This window comes from Nycticebus coucang, chromosome 6, assembly GCF_027406575.1.
Source record: "Nycticebus coucang isolate mNycCou1 chromosome 6, mNycCou1.pri, whole genome shotgun sequence".
NCBI lineage: Eukaryota > Metazoa > Chordata > Mammalia > Primates > Lorisidae > Nycticebus > Nycticebus coucang.
In genome coordinates, this window is record NC_069785.1 from 67056754 (window position 1) to 67076258 (window position 19505).

The 19505-nt window shown below is 39.6% G+C and overlaps 1 protein-coding gene and 1 pseudogene across 2 annotated transcripts in view; one reads left to right on the forward strand and one right to left on the reverse strand.

Annotated features, from left to right (window-relative positions):
- Positions 1-19505, forward strand: part of ZNF609 (zinc finger protein 609) — a 261907-nt gene that overhangs the window by 78281 nt on the left and 164121 nt on the right. The window lies entirely within an intron of this gene.
- On the reverse strand, positions 12469-12587 carry LOC128589520 (uncharacterized; annotated as a pseudogene).

The window sequence follows — 19505 nt, forward strand, 5'->3', positions numbered from 1 at the left end:
TTGCAAGTCCTTTATTCTAGATCCATTCTTTTGTCAGAATAATTGTTTGTATATATTTTCTTCCAGCCTATGGCTTTTTTTTTTTTTTTTTGAACATGAGAAAAATTTTTCATAGAGCAAAAGTTTTAGTTTTGATGGGGTCTAGTACCAGTTTTTCCCTTTATGATGGACTATGTTTTAGTGTCAGGTCCAAGAATTTGTTGCCTGACCTAAATTCTGAATATTTTCTGTTGTTTTTTTCTTAAAGTTTTGTAATTTTATGTTTTACATGTAAATGAATGATCCATTTTTATAGAAAATGTGAGGCTTAGATTGAGATAATTTTTATATGTTCAATTCAATTCTTATGAATGTTTAATTGCTCCACCACCATTTGTTGTAAAGGCCTTTTTTCTTCCATTGAACTACTTTTGCACTTTTGTCAAAAACTAGTTGAGTTGGGTGCCATGGTTCACACCTATAATCTCAACACTTCAGGAAGATGACCCAGGAGAGAATCAATTTGAGATGAGGATTAGAAGCTGCAGTCAATTGTGATTATACCGCTTTACTCTAGCTGGGTAACAAAGTGATATTTTGTTTCTAAGAAAAAAAGAAAAGAAAAAAGAAACAGTTGAGCTTATTGGTATATGTCTATTTCGGGGTTCACTACTTTGTTCCATTGATCTATTTGTCTGTCCCTCTGCCAGTATCACAATGTCTCTATTACTATAGCTTTTTTTTTTTTTTTAGATATTGTCTTTCTCTCTCACCCCAGGCTACAATGCCCTGTCATCATAACTCAGGGCAACCTCAAATTCCTGGGTTCAGGAAATTCTCCTGCCTCAGCTTCCCAAACAGCTGGGATTACAAGTGCTCACCATGATGCCTAATGGAGTCTTTGCCCTTGCTCAGGCTGGTCTCGAACTCCTGGGCTCAAGCAGTCCACCCTCCTCAACCTCTAAGAATGCTGGGATTATAGGTGTAAGCCACCACACCCGGCCTACTGTAGCTATTTTAATAAGTATTAATATCGGGTAGATCAATTCTTTTACTTCATTTTTATTTATCAAGATTGTTTTTGCCTTTCCACATAAATTTGGGGAGAATTGACGTTTATTTTTTAGTTTATTTTTGGTCTTAAAGTAGTCTGTGTTTAGTGTAATCTGTCAGTCTTTTTCTTACGATTTCCTGAATTTCATGTCTAATTAAAAAGTGACCATTTACCTCAAGAATGTAAAAATAGGAACTAGTGGTTTTTTACTTAAATATTTTGGTTTTATATTTAGTTCTTTAAACCATCTGGTATTCATTTTGGTGTGCTGTAGGAATCTAATCATCTTTTTTTTGTTGTTGTTTTGTTTTGTTTTTGCAGTTTTTGGCCAGGGCTGGGTTTGAACCCACCACCTCCAGCGTATGGGGCCGGTGCCCTACTCCTTGAGCTACAGGCACCGCCCCTAATCATCTTTTTTTTTTAACCCTTATTATTATTGTCCAAGTATTATTCATACTTTTAAACTGATTTAAGATGCTGTTTTTAATCATATTTTTAATTGTTACATGTTTCTGGGTTTGTTTCACTTGTTAGATCATTATATCATGATTTTTAATGATCTGTTATGATCCTATGAGATGTTATAATGTCTAGGAGGAGGCATAGGATGATAGTTAAGAGCTTGACTTGGAAGTCAGACTGCCTAGTTGAACATGAGCTCTACCATTTACCAGCTAGTTGTTTTATGGCAAGTTATTTAAATTCTCTATACCTCAGTCTCATCTAAGAAATGAATACTGTAATATCTAAATATTTTAGGGTTATTGTGAGGACTGAATGTATTTAATATATGTAATGCTTGTAAAATACTTTATAACATAGTGCCATGTAAGAGTTATGCTTATTTATTATTTATTTATTTATTGAGACAGAGTCTCACTTTGTCGCCCCCACTGAGTGCCATGGCCTCATAGCTCACAGCAACCTCAAACTCTTGGGCTCAAGTGATTCTTTTACCTCAGCCTCCCTAGTAGCTAGGACTATAGGTGCCCGCCACAGCACCCGGCTATTTTTAGAGATGGGGTTCTCACTCAGGCTCAGGCTGGTCTTAAACCTGTGAACTCAGGTGATCTGCCCACCCCAGCCTCTCAAGTGCTAGGATTACAGGCGTGAGCCATTGCGCCCAGGCCTTTTTTTTTTTTTAAGACGGAGTCTTACTTTGTTGCCCTCAGTAAAGTGCTATGGCATCATAGCATCACAGCAATCTCAAACTTTTGATCTTAAGTGATTCTCTTGCCTCAGCGTCCTAAGTAGCTGGGACTACAGGTGTCTGCTACAACACTCAGCTATTTTTGAGACCAGGTCTCCCTCTGGCTCAGGCTGGTGTCAAAACTGAGCTCTTGAATTTAAGGCGCAAGTCACCACCACACCTGACCTGAGTTTTAATAGAGCATAGTTATCTTCTCATTACTTCTATCTACACCAGTGGTTCTCACCCTTCCTAATGCTGCCATGTATTTTCATTGTTACAAAGGGGTTGCAACCCACAGTTTCAGAACTACTGATCTAGACTAACTTTAGTTTTGTCAGGTGCAGTGTCTTGCACCTATAATCCTAGCACTTTGGGAGGCTGAGGCAGGAGGATCACTGAAGGCCAGGAGTTGGAGAACAACCTGGAAAATGTAGCCAGACCCTGTCTCTGCAAAAATAATATTTTTTTAATTAGCCATGCATGCATGGTGGTGCATACCTCTAATCCCAGCTACCAGGAGGCTGAGGGGGGAGAATCGCTTGAGCTGGGGGTTTGATGTTGCAGTGAACTACTGTAATGCCACAATACCCTAGCCCTGGCAGCAACACAGCAAGACCCTGTCTTGAAAAAAAAAAAAAGTGTTTTGTTATACTCCCCAAATCCAATTGAGCCATTGATTGGAATCATACTGATTTATATTTTAGTGAATCTAAAGGGGATATGGCCTTTGTAAGACCAATAATATTGTGTGATCATTCCATAATACTAGCTTACTGCCTAAGAACAAGATGCATCTCTTCATTTAGCCTAAGAACAAGATGCATCTCTTCATTTACTCAAGTCTAAGGTCTGTTTTTTTTAAAGACAGAGTCTCAAGCTGTCGCCCTGGGTAGAGTGCTGTGGCGTCACAGCTCACAGCAACTTTAAACTCTTGGCCTCAACCTCCCAAGTAGCTGGGACTACAGGCACCCGCCACAACATCTGGCTGTTTTTTAGTTGTAGTTGTCATTATTGTTTGGCGGGCCCGAACTGGATTCGAATCTGCCAGCTCTGGTGTATGTGGCTGGTGCCCTGGCCGTTGAACTACAGACACTGAGCCCAAGTCTAAGGTCTTAATACAGAAAGAGAGAAATATTGGGACCTATGTAAAAATCACAAGTGTGACATTGTGAGTTTGTTTTTCCCTGTAAGAGTAAGAATATAGAGAAACGTGATGCAACTATCTGCAGATGCTGATAATTATTTTGCACTATACTGGTTGTTTCAGCAGGTCTGCTTGGTGCTATGTCACCTTTCCCCTATAGTGTACTAGTGACTAGTGTTTGAGAGAATAAAAAAGCAAAACTGAAGAAATAATAAGCTTTGGAATGGTAATATAGTAATAAAACTCAGAATATTGCCTAAGTGTGAATGTATGTAAATAAAATGTGTAAATGCCATTGATTCTTTTGAATTTGTCCATTGTAGTTGTTTTGTGTTTTTTGTCCCTAAGAGAACAGTCTTGCTATGTTGCTGAGGCTGGCCTCAAACTCTTAAATTCAAGTGATTCTCTTGCCTCTCCTTCTTGAGTAGCTAGGATTATAGGTGTGTACCACCACCACCAGTTTGCCATCTCCCAGATTTTTACTGGGAGATTCCTGCTGTAGGAAAGAATGCTAATTTTTCAATGCTTTGTTTTTCAGTTACTATAAAAAAGTATAAATAATTGTGCTGCTGTAGACCTCCCAACAACTATCCTATTTTCTCTGATCAGTCTTTCTTAACTATCTGCCTACAAATTCTAGTTAGATTTTCTTATATTTTAGTTTATTCATTTTATTTATTTATTTAATTTATTTTTTGAGACAGAGTCTTACTTGGTTGCCCTTGGTAAAGTGCTGTGGTGTCACAGCTCACAGCAACCTTAAGCTCTTGGGCTTAAGCCATTCTCTTGCCTCAGCCTCCCAAGTAGCTGGGACTACAGGCGCCTACCACAACACCCACCTATTTTTAGAGACAGGGGTCTTGTTCTTGCTCAGGCTGGTCTCCAACCCCTGACCTCAGGCAATCCACCCACCTCAGCCTCCCAGAGCGTTTAGGATTATAGGCGTGAGCCACCAAGCCAAGCCTCAGTTTATTCATTTTAAAAGGAGAGTCTAGTTTTGATTGTACATAAATGAGCTACCTGAATCCCCAATCCCCATTCTTCTGGAAATCAGCACGTAGGAAGATTCTTTTTTTTTTTTTTTGTGGTTTTTGGCCGGGGCTGGGTTTGAACCCAGCACCTCCAGCATATGGGACCGGCACCCTACTCCTTGAGCTACAGGCGGAAGATTCTTTTGAGTCCAGTAAAGGCTGTAGGACAATGGTTCTCAACCTTCCTAATGCCACGAACCTTTAAATACAGTCCAAAGGGGTCATGACCCACAGGTTGAGAACTGCTGCTGTAGAAGATGTCCTATGCATATGGACTTAAACCATGTTTGTTTCTGTTTGGGGGATTTTTTTCCCCCAGAATTGTATTTGGTTAATAAGTGGTCATATTTGTGCTGGAAAGGGGTTGACTAGGGAAATGGGAACTGTAGATTTGACTAAGAAATGTTAAACTAAAAGATTAGTAGAGGTGCCATTTGAAATACAACAATTTATACTATTCTATTTTTGTGTACTTTTGAAAATTTAATAACATTCTGGGGGTACAATAATACAAATATGTGGGAGTAATAATTGTCAATTATGTAGAATAGGGCGGCGCCTGTGGCTCAACAGAGTAGGGCGCCAGCCCCATATGCTGGAGGTGGCAGGTTCAAACCCAGCCCCAGCCAAAAACTGAAAAAAAAAAAAAAAAAAAGGAAAAAAAATTATGTAGAATAATATATACTTAAATTTTTTTTTGTTAAACCAAAAAAAAAAAAAATTACACTAGATATAAGCTTATGGCTCAATGAAGTTTCACAATTTGAACATGTTCTTGTAACCAGCACCCAGATCTAGAAATATCACTAGTTCCTGGAAACTTCCCTCATGCCCTCTTTGAGTCAGAAACCTCCTAAGACTAACCACAGTGCTGCCTTCATTAGTTTTACTGTGTTTAATTTTTATATAAATGAAGGTTGTGAGGGTCACCCTCTGAGCATGTGAGGGTCATATATGTAATTGCATGTAGTTGTAGTATGTTCACTTTAATCAATATAATATAGTTCATTATGAGAATATATCATAATTCATTTAACTACTCTACCATTAATGAGATTTTGAGCATTTGTTCTCTTCAGAGCACCTTTCACCCATTTTTTTTTTTCTTTTTTTGTAGAGACAGAGTCTCACTTTATGGCCCTCGGTAGAGTGCCGTGGCCTCACACAGTTCACAGCAACCTCCAACTCCTGGGCTTAAGCGATTCTCTTGCCTCAGCCTCCCAAGTAGCTGGGACTACAGGCGCCCGCCACAACGTCCGGCTATTTTTTGGTTGCAGTTTGGCCGGGACTGGGTTCGAACCCGCCACCCTCCATATATGGGGCCAGCGCCCCACCAACTGAGCCACAGGCACCGCCCCCCATTTTGTTTTTTAATATTACAAGAGTGTTGGACATTTTCAGAAATATGTTGATGAAGAAATCTAAAGATTCTTATTCATCAGTTCTCTGCTTTAGAAATTACATACTGGTCTTGTTGCCTGTACCTCAGCAGCTAGGGGACCAGCCACATACACCAGAGCTGACGGGTTCGAACCCAGCCCAGGGCCTATCAAACAACAATAACAACTACAACCAAAAACTAGCCGGGCATGTGGTGGGTACCTGTAGTCCCAGCTACTTGAGAGGCTGAGGCAAGAGAATTGCTTAAGCCCAAGAGTTTGAGGTTGGCATGAGCCGTGATGCCATGGCACTCTATCAAGGGCCACAAACAGAGAGACTCTGTCTCAAAAACAATAATAATAATAATAATGAACCAGAGAGTATATAATATGGTGGTCTCATTGGAGCTGAAAAATTCATGACCTTTTTATAGGCTTAGGCTAATGTGTGTATTTGTGTCTTAGTTATTAACAAAAAAGTTTAAACAATAAAATGAAAAAAATTTTAAATAGAAAAAAAGCTGATAGGATAAGGAAATAAAGAAAGAAAATATTTTTGTACAGCTGTGCAATTCATTTTCAGCTAAGTTATATTAGCAAAGAATCGAAATTTTTTGTAGTTGTTGTTGTAGATCGGCCGGGACCCGGTTTGAACCTGCCACCCTTGGTATATGGTGCCGGTGCCCTACTCACTGAGCCACAGGTGCCGCCCTCAAAAATTTTTTTCTTTCTTTTTCTTTTTTTTTTTTTTTGAGACACAGTCTTATTTTGTCATCCTTGGTAGAGAACCATGGCGTCATAGTTCAAAGCAACCTCAAATGCTTGGGCACAAGTGATTGATCCTCTTACCTCAGCCTCCTGAGTAGCTGGGACTATAGGCGCCTGCCACAACACCCGGCTATTTTTTGGAGACGGGGCTTGTTCTTTCTTAGGGTGGTCTTGAAGTCTTGATCTCAGGCGATCCATCCACCTCAGAGTGCTAGGATTACAGGTGTGAACCACCACACCAGAATAAAATTTTATTTATTTATTTATTTTTTGAGACAAGAATATCACTATGTTGCCCTTGGTAGAGTGCTGTAGTGTCACAGCTCACAGCAACCTCAAACTCTTTTTGGGGGGCTTAAGCGATTCTCTTGCCTTAGCCTCCCAAGTAGCTGGGACTACAGGTGCCTGCCATAACGCCCGGCTATTTTTTGTTGCCGTTGTCATTGATGTTTAGCTAGCCTGGGTTAGGTTTGAACCTGCCACGTTCTGTGCATGTGGTTGGTGCTATAACCACTGTGCTATGGGCACCGCTCCAAAGTTTTTTGAAATGTTAAAGTTTATAAAGTAGAACAGTTAGGCCGGGAGTGGTGGCTCATGCCTGTAATCCCAGCCAGCACTTGGGAGGCCGAGGTGTCTGGATTGCCTGAGCTCATGGGTTTGAGACCAGCCTGAGCCAGAGCGAGATCCCATGTCCAAAAATAGCTGGGTATTGTGGCAGGCACCTGTAGTCTCAGCTACTTGGGAGGCTGAGGCAAGAGAATCGCTTAAGCCCAAGCACTCTACTGAAGGCAACAAAGTAAGAGTGTCTCAAAAAAGAAAAAAAAAAGTTATAGAAAGCTAAAGTTAACTTACCACTGAAGAAAAAAATTGTTTTTGCAAGTTTAGTTAGCTAAAGTGTACAGTGTTTATATAGTCTGTTGTAGTGCACAGTAATGGCTTAGGCCTTACGTTCCCTTCCTACTCACTGACTTGCCCTGAGCAACTTGCAGACTATGTAAGTACCCTATACAGGTGTGCCGTTTTTTATCTTTGATGTTGTATTTTTGCCTTCCTTTTTCTAGGTTTAGATATGTTTGGCCACACAAAGATGTATCTTTTGTGTTACTTGTATAGTTGCCATGCCGTACAGGTACTTCGTAGCCTGGGAGCATTAGGCTGTACCACATAACCTAGGTGTGTAACTATCTAGGTTTGTGTAAGTACACTCCATGATGTTCACACAACAACAGACCTAGATACATTCTCAGAATATATCCTCTGTCTTTAAGGAACACGTAACTGTAATTGGTTCTGGTGATCCAGACCCCACTTGGCTTACCTTGTGACAACTGAGCCACCTTCTCCTGTGATCTCTTATCCTTCAACGAACTATATCAAGGTTATTCACTTGCTGCTGGTAATCTTCCTCCCCAACAGCAGCAAGTGTAGGATGTGTTCGAGGCCTCTTGAAGCTCAAGCAGAGAATTGACACAACTTTTTTCCTGTTACCTTTTACTGGCTAAAGCCAAGTCACATGGCCAGCACAGATTCAAGAGATAAATAGAATACCATATCTTGGAGAGAGAATTCCAAGTGTGTGGATTCCAGAAGAGGTAGAATTTGTGATACTTTTTTTTGGAGGGGTGGGTAGGTGAGGGGGCAGTCTACCACACCCACATTTTGATTTGCTTTTAGGAGAATAAATCTCGTTGATCTAACTTGCCTGGCATCTCTTCATTTGTATTTGATATGCATTTATACAGGCTTTTATTTTCTCTGTTTTTTTTTTTTTTTTTTTTTTTAAGAGACAAGAGTCTTACTTTGTCACCCTGGGTAGAATGCTGTGGCATCACAGCTCACAGCAACTTCTAGCTCTTGGGCTTAAGCAATTCTCTTGCCTCAGCCTCCCAAGTAACTGGGACTACAGGTGCTCGCCACAATGCCCAGCTATTTTTTTGTTGCAGTTTGGCCGAGGCCAGGTTAGAACCTGCCACCCTCAGTATATGGGGTCAGTGCCCTACTCACTGAGCCACAAGCGCCACCCCCTATTTTCACCTCTTTTTTTTTTTTTTTTGGCCGGGGCTGGGTTTGAACCCACCACCTCCGGCATATGGGACCAGCGCCCTACTCCTTGAGCCACAGGCGCCACCCAAAAAATGGTTTTTGGCCGGGGCTAGGTTTGAACCCGCCACCTCCGGCACATGGGACCGGCGCCCTACTCCTTGAGCCACAGGCACCGCCCTTTCACCTCTTTTTTAAAACAGCGTTTTGAATGATAAAATACAACTAGGACTATCTTATATTGAAGTGATATTTTATTCTTCCTCTTCCCCTTAATTTTTTTTTTCCTACTAACTAGTCATCTTATCATTTAAGATGCTTAAGAAAAACCTCATCCAAAAAATCCTTTTCTTCAGTACTCAGTATAGTCCATAGTTGTTTTCTTTTTTTTTTTGTAGAGACAGAGTCTCACTGTACCTCCCTTGGGTAGAGTGCCGTGGCGTCACACGGCTCACAGCAACCTCTAACTCTTGGGCTTACACGATTCTCTTGCCTCAGCCTCCCGAGCAGCTGGGACTACAGGCGCCCACCACAACACCCGGCTATTTTTTTTTGTTGTTGTTGTTGTTGCAGTTTGGCCGGGGCTGGGTTTGAACCCGCCACCCTTGGCACATGGGGCCTTTGCCCCACTCACTGAGCCACAGGTGCCGCCCCCCTTTTTTTTTTTTTTTAGAGACAGAGTCTCACTTTATGGCCCTCGGTAGAGTGTGCCGTGGCCTCACACAGCTCACAGCAACCTCCAACTCCTGGGCTTAAGCGATTCTTTTGCCTCAGCCTCCGGAGCAGCTGGGACCACAGGCGCCCGCCACAACGCCCGGCCATTCCTTGGCTGCAATTTGGCCGGGGCCGGGCTTGAACCCGCCATCCTCGGTATATGGGGACGGCGCCTCACCGACTGAGCCACAGGTGCCGCCCCATAGTTGTTTTCTTTTTTTTGAAATTCTTTTCTAACTTTGTGTCTATTCCACCCTACCTCACCCTGGCGTCTTTCCTTTGATTCCTCTGTGGCAGCATTTAGTATCTGTAACATTTCATTGCAATACATTCAGTCGTTTTCATGTGTCTGTTTTCTATAATTAGACTCTGGGCTTCTATATGTATCCCCCCATTGCCTGACATACAAATCTTTTAAAATCATGGATGGAATTGTAAGAGGGCTAATAGAGTTTTTTCTTTACCAAATTAATCTTTTCCATTTTAGTACAGAATTATTTATCCCTGTGTTTCTGTTTGTACACAATTGCTGTGGCTTTAACTAGATGGTAATTAGTATTTAGATATGAGTTACTGAAAAAAGGTCAGACAGCACGATTTTTCTGTGAATAATTGCTATAACTTCTTTGGACCTACTTGTTATTTGATTAAATACAATTTTTCTTTTCTCCTAGGATACTGTGCTTTTATTTGGAAGGTAGTATTTTCCATAGAAGTGCCTTTAATACTTTGGAAGATGGAATAATGCAATACATATAATAAGCATTTGTCTTTTTTTTCTTACCCATTAGCTGAGCTTCTGTTAGAGAAGTTCCTTACTTTAAATGTCCAGTGTTTACTATAAAATCTGAAAATACCAGATGGCTTCCTTTTACAGCTTTCTTAGCAATAAGAGTTTGAGACCTTGACCTAAGCTTCACCTGCTAGGTTTTTCATCTCTGAATCTCAATCAGTTTCAGATCAGTTTCTGATGGTAAGGGACAGTGGAAAATTGGTTAAGGTAATAATGGTGACAGTGGCATCACTTGTTCAGTGATGAAGCCAGCTGAGTCCTTACCAATCTGATTCTATAGCGTGATTTTAGAAGTGACTTTGGCTTGCATGGGCTCTTCCTATTCCTGCTTGTTTTCTGAGCCTGATTCTTCAGAGTTCCTGGGAGTTCTGTGAGTCAACCACTAATGGTACATCTTTTGCTTAAATCAGCCAGAGTTGGTTTCTGTAAGCAACTAAGAACCTCGAGTGACGCAATTTTTGTATTTTGAGAGTAGAAACCACCGTACATGTTAAAGAAGTATACCCTCTTGGGCGGCGCCTGTGGCTCAGTGAGTAGGGCGCCGGCCCCATATGCCGAGGGTGGTGAGTTCAAACCCAGCCCCAGCCAAACTGCAACAACAAAAAAATAGCTGGGCGTTGTGGCGGGCGCCTGTAGTCCCAGCTGCTCGGGAGGCTGAGGCAAGAGAATCACATAAGCCCAAGAGCTGGAGGTTGCTGTGAGCTGTGTGACACCACGGCACTCTACCAAGGGCAGTAAAGTGAGACTCTGTCTCTACAAAAAAAAAAAAAAAAAGAAGTATACCCTCTTATCGGGTAGACCAGACTCATAAAATATTAGAATTATACTACACAATTATGTGATAGCTTATTTAACACAGATAAGTGATTAAAGAAGGGAAACATTAGTGGCTGACATCTTTGGAGCAGGTTTATATAGAAAGTAAACTCAAAAAGTAGATAGAATTTCTTTAGGAAGAAGAAATGTTTATGTACTATGGCCCTTTGGCAAAACAGAAATCATTGAAGTATGATCCCCCCACCCCCACCCCAGGGGTAATAACTCCTTCATTGAGAATGCATACTCTGTAGTGTTCTGGTTAAGCTAATCTCCTTTCTTTGTTGCATTAGGAGGTGAAAAAATTTTCAGATGGATTAGATTTCCCTTAGAAATATTCCTAGTAGGGCGGCGCCTGTGGCTCAGTCGGTAGGGTGCCAGCCCCATATACCGAGGGTGGCGGGTTCAAACCCGGCCCCGGCTGAACTGCAACCAAAAATAGCTGGGCATTGTGGCGGGCACCTGTAGTCCCAGCTACTCGGGAGGCTGAGGCAAGAGAATCGCTTAAGCCCAGGAGTTGGAGGTTGCTGTGAGCTGTGTGATGCCATGGCACTCTACCGAGGGCCATAAAGTGAGACTCTGTCTCTACAAAAAAAATAAAAAATAAAATAAAAGAAAAGAAATATTCCTAGTAGTGAGTTGTTCTAACAGTGCATTGGGATCTACTGTTAGATCTTTAAGTCACTTGTTAAGAGACTTGATTGTCAGCACAAACTTTTACCATCTTGGTAATTTAAGTTTTTTGGAAATGAAAAATAATTGTTCTTTACCAAAATGTTTTATGCTTTTGCTTTAGTTCATAGACTGGTTTTACAGTTTGTAAAAGTGGCTCATCATAGAGTATATTAGTAAATTTGGTCATAGGCAGAGGTCAGAGAGTTTTACAAATTTAAGTTTTTGTTTTTTTATTTTCTTTCAAATTGAAGTTTTATTTTATTTATTTTTTTTTTCAGACAGAGTCAAGCTGTTGCCCTGGGTAGAGTACCGTGGAATCCCAGCACATAGCAATCTCAAATTCTTGGGCTCAAGTGATTCTCTTATCTCAGCCTCCCAAGTAGCTGGGACTATAGGCGCCTACCACAAAGCCCAGCTATTTTTTTTTTTTTTTGTAGTTTTTGGCCCGGGCTGGGTTTGAACCCACCTGCCTCAGTGTGTGTCTGGCGTCCTGCCCCCTGAGCTACAGGTACGGCCAAATTTAAGTTTTTAAACTATTATCTGTAAAGTGAACATTTTTATTACTAGCTGGTTTGTTATGCTAGTTCTTTGCAAATCTCCTATACTTTTATGATAGGGAAAAGATTCTTTTCTCCCCTCCTTATATTCTCTGTTCTCTAGAGCATGTGTTCTTGGAGAGAAAGGAGTATGCAGGAGTTTGTGATGAATGGTGGGGGTGAGAGGGCTAGACAAAAGAGAAGACTCAAGTTTAAGGCAATATTAACTACCTTTAAAATTTTTTCCCAATGTTTTTTTAGGCAATTTTTCAAACATATAGTTGAAAGAATTATACAATGATCACCCACGTACCCATCATATACATTTTATAATTTTTTTCTTCTTCATATGTAGGGCATTTATTTGTAGGGAGGCCACAATTTTTTTTATATTTTTAGGTCACAAGTTTTGTACCCCCATCCCAGTGACCCCAGATTCCTGTTGGGTGTGTTGTAAACATACCTTTTCTTTTGTCAATTGCTAATAACTTTGTGTTTAGCAATCCAGAATAGATCATTTATCTTATGAAATAAGTTTTTAATGTATAGTTGAAAACTTCTAACAGCAAAACAAAATCCATTTTAGTTCCCTTCCTCTTCTCCATCAATAGGATATATGGAAAAGCAGAAAGAGTTGGATTTTTGGCTCAGTGCTCCTTGCTCAGTGGTTAGGGCACCAGCCACATACACTGAGGCTGGCAGGTTCAAACCTAGCCCTGGCATGCTAAACAACAGTGACAACTGCAACAAAAAAAATAGCCAGGTGTTGTGGTAGGCTCTGTCTCAAAAAAAAAAAAAGAGTTGGATTTTGGGCGGCACCTGTGGCTCAAAGGAGTAGGGCGCTGGCCCCATATGCCAGAGGTGGCGGGTTCAAACCCAGCCCCGGCCAAAAACTGCAAAAAAAAAGCATTGAATTTTCCTGGAAGGAGAATACTTGGTAGAGTGGGAACACTTGCAAATGAATTGCACTGGGACTATAACAGATTTTATACAAAGAGAATTATTATCTAGGTAGAATCCCTTCTCTTGTCCTTGCCTACTCCTAACTAAAATTTTTCTTCCTTCAGTGGGACCTTTTTATCCCTTTTAAAAGTAGGTCTTGCTAAGAAAGACGAACCCACCACCTATTCCCTAGTATGTATTTTCTGTGCAAGATTTAAATGTTCACCTCTCAAACTTTTGAGTGCTACAGTACAATAATACTCAGTGTATTTTAATCAGCGTGTCAAACAGTTTTTATCTTTCTACCTAAACCTGATTATTTATTGATATTTTATATCTTGGCAATGCTTAATGCACCAACCACTCAATTGGTAAGGCTGAAACAAAATTATCTTATATTCTCTCCTTTTCATTTATCTAGAAGTCATATGTCCTGTGGATGATTCCTTTTTAAAAATATCCTTTCTTCTTCACTCCATACTTTCTCTGCTTTATTTGGACCTCATCAGGTTTTTTTTGTTTGTTTGTTTTTGTTTTGAGACAGAATCTTAAACTATTGCCTTGGGTAGAGTGCTGTGGCATCACAGCTCACAGCAAACTCCAACTCAGGCTCAAGCAATCCTCTTGCCTCAGTTTTTCTATTTTTAGTAGAAATGGGGTCTTGCTTTTTCCTCAGGCTGGTCTCTAACTCATGAGCTCAAGCAATCCACCCGCCTCAGCCTCCTAGAGTGCTAGGAATATAGGCGTGAACCACCACGACCAGCCATCAAGTTGGTTTTTGTTTTTTGGTTTGGTTCCACTCTTGCCCAGGCTGGAGTGCAGCAGCCTCATCATAGCTTGCTGCAACTTAGCATACATGAGATCAAGTGATCCTGCTGCCTCAGCTTCCCCAGTTGCTGAGACTACAGGTGTGCACCACCAGGCTTGGCTAATTTTTCTATTTTTTGTAGAGATCAACCTCTTGCTCAGGTTGATCTTAAATTCCTGGCTTTAAGCAATCCTCCTGGATTAGCCTCCCAGACTGCTAGGACAATAGGCATGAACCATCATGCCCTGCTGACCTTTATCCCTTTTAACCTGAATCATTCCAGCTGCTTCCCAGTTCTCTGGCTTCCAGTCTAGCATCTCTCCAGTCCGTTCTCTGTTTTGCTTCCTGATTATCTTTCTAAAATGAAAGTATTATATCACACTCCGGCTTAAAATCTGGGTTATTTTATATAACATTCTGGACTAAATTTTAGTTCCTTAATTATAAGACACATGCCCTTCAGAATTCCATCCCAATTTCCCCCTACTAATTTAATCTTCTACCATTCCTCCTTTATTTCAGGTACATAGATGCATGTCAGTTCCCTAGACATGCCATGGGGTTTTGTACTTTGTATGTAGCATTGTTTCATATCATTATGCCTTTGTATATACTTTATTTCTCTGCATAGAACACCTTTCCCTGCCTTTTTGGATCAAATAACTTCTAGTTCTACTTTGAGAATCAATTGAAGTTTTACTCTGGGAAGTCCTTATTTCCTGTACATATTTGTGTCATAGTATTTGTCACACCATAGTATATAATCTTATTATATCATCTTTCTCTTAGGTTCCACACGACTTAACACATCCCTTGCCTCAGCCTGCTGAGTAGATGGAACTATAAGTGCCTACCGCAACACCTGGCTTGTTTTTCTCTTTTTAGTAAAGATGAGGTCTTGCTCTTACTCAGGTTGGTCTCAAACTCCTGAGCTCAGGCAATCCACCTGCCTCAGCCTCTCAGAGTGCTAGGATTATGGGCATGAGCCACCATGCCTGGCCAAGTAGTTATTTTCATAAATGCTCATTGACTGACTCTTAGTCCTCTTATAAACAACAACAAAAAAATTCCATGGAGCAGAAAGATTTTCAACTTGAGCACTGGGTTCATTTATTCCAAATAATATTCTTTAAAACCAAAGTCTGACAAAATCAAACTATTTGAAAACACCTCAGGGCCTATTGTAATATAATTTGATGTGCTTTATATATTTGCCAGTTTGGGGTAACCAGATTTTGTGCAGAATGTGATTTTTGGCTCATAGTTCAACCAGACAAATGATGCTGAGGTATGTTGTTAGGCTGGGTTTTCTTCCTTTGTGTTGAAACAGCAGGCAGCATTCTTTTTAGTTCATGAAGAAGATCTGGTTTCTTCTATAGCCTCATTTGAAACCCCTTTCCCAGGCCAGGAGTTGCTGTCAGACTTTGTCCAGAGTTCTCTCAATAGCAAAATCAGGACTAATCCCTTCTCTTAAATCCTCTAAGCCCTCAATAAACAAAACGCTTCTTAACAGTCTAGCATGAAAGCCTTGAGCTAGGAATACAAGACAGGTACATTTGTTGTTAAAGAGCATTTAGTTTTTAGTCTCTGGATTGCAAGCCAGTACTCTTTCCTCTGTTGTCAGATCATCAAGTTGTAGGTGTTGTGCTGCATGTTTCAAGGTGGCCCATAGATATTGGACAATTACAAAAGCAATGGTTTCAGTATTATGAAAGAATTGTGTGCTTATGGGTTTTGCCATTCTGTTTAGTAGGTATAAAAGATTAAGACTGGCTACTTAGCAAGATTAAGTGAGACTAGAAACCCACTTTGTGTCTCTCCTGTCTGTTTCTTTCATCTTTTGCAACTTAATCTTGATAAAAGGGAATTGGGACACTCTTTTACTGGAATGGCTATCAAAGCTGTTGTCATATTACCCTTGATGTTCTGAATGTCATAAAAATGTCTTCCTTTCAGTACTTCCTTTATTGTTGGGTAAAGAAAAAGTCATTGGGGGCCAAATTAGGTGAGTAGGGAGGGTGTTTGTAAAAGCCCCAAACTAGAAATAATCTACCTTTTCTTCAGCTGGTGAATAGATAAATAAATATCTATACAACGGAATAGCACAGCTTACAGTCAGCAGTGGTTTGAGCTGGTACATTGTCGTAAAGCAAGAGCCATGAGTTATTGACCAAGATTTTAAACTAAGATTTTCATAGTTCTCTGTGTTTACTTGGTCTAGGATGCTTTTCATAGTCATGTGATGATTTTGATATACAGTTCCATGAATTTTTGCAATGTTTTTGTCAGTTGAGCTTATTATTTGCCACCCAGATCTTTCTTCATCAGTGAGGCTTTCTCTCCCCGCAGAAAAAGGTTTAATCCATTTGTACACTGCCATTGTTTTTATGACATTATCTTCATAAATTTGAACTAACATGTCCCTGATTTCACCTCTTCTCTTGCTAAATTTAATAAGAAATTTATGAACATTTGTTCATTGCTCTAATTCAAGCTCTGACACTTTCCTAGTGGCACACAAAAACACACAACATTAATGAACACCACTCAGCAAGACACTACTGCATGTGAACAAGAACACAGCTGTAAGACAGATATACCAAGGTTATGAAACTGTACCAAGTTGTTTGTATGGTGCTGCCAGCATAAGTGCAGGGTGGCAAGTTTGTGACCTTAATTGTCAGACTTCATTATAACATTATAATACATACAATGAAAATCACTGATTTTAAGTGTATAGATTGATGCCTTTTGAAAATGGATGCACCTCTTTGACCACCACATTTTGATTTCCTCAAAAGGTCCTTTGAATCTCTTTGCAGACAGCCTTCTCCCCCACCATCTCCTTCATTGCAGTCAACCACTCACTGATTTCTAGCATTATAGATTGTGTTTTCCTATTTTAGATTATGTATTAAAGGAATCATACAGTGAGTACTTTTTTGTGTCTAGCTTCTTTCACTCTGTATAACACACTTGAAAATTCTCCATGTTGTTGCATGTGTTAGCAGTTTGTTTTCTTTTATTGCCAAGTACTATTTCATTGTATAGTTGTATCACTTTGTTTATCTTTTCCTCAGTTGGAGGAAAGTTCAATTATTTCTGATTTGTGTCTTTTATGAATAAAGCTGTGAAGATCTGTGTATACAAGGTTTTATATGGACATAGGGTTTCATTTTTATTGGATAAATACTCAAGAGTAGAATTACTGGTTGTATGATAAATGAATATTTAACATTGTAAAAAACTGGCAAAATGTTTTCCTGAGTGATTGCACCCTTTTACACTCTTACTACCAATGTATGAGAGTTGTAGTTGTTGTAAATCCTTGCCAGCCCTTGACATTGTCTTTTTAAATGGCTGAACGTTCTAGTCAGTGTTCAGTAGAACATACCTCATTGTGATTTTAATTTTACATGCTTTTTGATTCTATTATAAATGGTATTTTTAAAATTTTGTTTTCCATTTATTTGCTACTAATACATAGAATGCAGTCGATTTTTGTATATGCTCATATATCAATAGAATTAGTTTTTTGTTGTTTTTTTTTTTTTGAGGCAGAATCTCAATTTGCTGCCCTTGGTAGAGTGCCATCACATCACAGCTCACAACAACCTCAAACTCTTGGGCTTAAGTGATTCTCTTGCCTCAGCCTCCTAAATAGCTGGGACTACAAGCGCCATCTGTAATGCCCAGTTATTTTTTTTGTTGTTGCAGTTGTCATTGTTGTTTATCAGGCCCTGGCCGGATTTGAACCCGTCAGCCTTGGTGTATATGGCCAGCACCCTACTCACTGAACTATGGGCGCCAAGCCAGAATTAGTTCTCATTTCTAGTAGTTGTTTTGTTTTAGATTTCCTAGGATTTTCTGCATAGACAATCATGGTGTTAATACTGCACTTATCTCATTCAATTATATTTTTGCATTTTGTTTTGTTTTGGAGACAGAGTCTCACTTTATCATCCAGGCCAGTGATAAAAGTACAGTGCCATGATCATATCTCACTACAGCCTCAACTTCTGGGCCTAAGTGATCCTCCTGCCTCAGCCTTCCCAGATAGCTCATGCCTGACCCCTTATGAAACTTTTGAGGATAGGATGTATTTGATCTGGATTTTTGGCTCTTTTGGTTTTCTGGATGTTTGAAAGCCTTGTCTTTATAGGCCTGTACATTTATGTTAGAATAACATAATCAAAGAGTAAATTAAAGTGTGTGACTACAGTTGCCCTAATAATTATATGTAGAATTGGCATGGCAATTGGTAAAGAAGAGTGCTTTGCCTTCTAGGCTTTTGAAAATTTAGGAAGTTAGACCCTGTGCTTAAAGAACAATAAAATTTGCCTCTACCTCAAAGAAAGCACTTCTTAAAACCAAGTTATTCAGGAAGATAGTGGCATTACCTCTATCCATTTGTAAAGCCATTTATTAGGTTCATTTACTGGACAAATATTTAGTGAATGCTCACCAGGTAGGTACTATTTTGGTGTTTGGGCTAAGTAGACTACTTCTTGATTCAATCTGAAAAGTCATCAGATTCACCTCACAAACCAAGTAGCAAGAGAAAAAAATAAATTCATAATTAATTATTCAGTTCACAATGACCTGATGAAGACGCTCAATTGCAAATGTGTATTCCCCAATGATTTCTCTTCCCCAGTATAATTTGCTTATGTGCAAAAGGTATATTCAGAAGAAATGGTTCCAAGCAAACTACATTGATCTTCACCATGAAACATCCCATTTTAACAGAAAAAGATTTGAGTTTTTTAATACCTATAAACAAAATAGCCTTCAGATTCACCTCACAAACCAGAGAATTGCAGAATTGCTCATTTTACCATTACACTTAGAAATGGTCAGTATTATGTTTGAGATCAAGGAAACAAGGGAAGTTAGAAAGGTGTCACTTTACAGTAGTTCTATGGGCACTTTAACAAAACAAATCAAATGCCAAAGAAACAACACTACGTCAAATAGCTATTAAATTGTATGCTTTTTCATTATAGATTGATGAATTAATAGACATTAGTAAATGTGCTTTTAGTTAGTGTACTACTTAGAATCCTTGAAGAGAAATTCTTAGAACATTATTCTTTCTATGTGGCAAAACAGTCTACTTGAGATGAAGTTTTCAGAATTAAACAAAATTAAACAAAATCTTTGAAAAAATAAGGTGATGTGGAAATGCTTCCTCAGTTTATAAGTGGTAGTGCTGCCAAAAAGACAGTCATATGGAGCTTAGGGCTTTGAAATTGTTGAAATTGTCAGGAAATTGTTGTTGGGCAAACATCCCACAGCTATGTGGATTTGCCTAGCATTGCTCTGTAGCTCAGGAGAAAAATAAAGAATGAAAACAAAAACACAATATTATATCATAGGGATTGGATTAAGGTTATGTTAGGAATAATCAGGTTAGGTTATGTTAGGAATAATCAGGTTACAAGGAAACGAAATCCACTCTAAGGTAAGTCAGTGGAAAAGTTATTGTGAAGGCTTCAGGAGACAGTCATAAATACATTTCATATTTCTTTTCTTCTTTCCTCCTGTTTATTTATTGGCCTATTCTGCACATGGCTTCATATGACTGACATAGCACTTAACTCTATGTAAGTCTCCACCGTCCTCATGAATTGC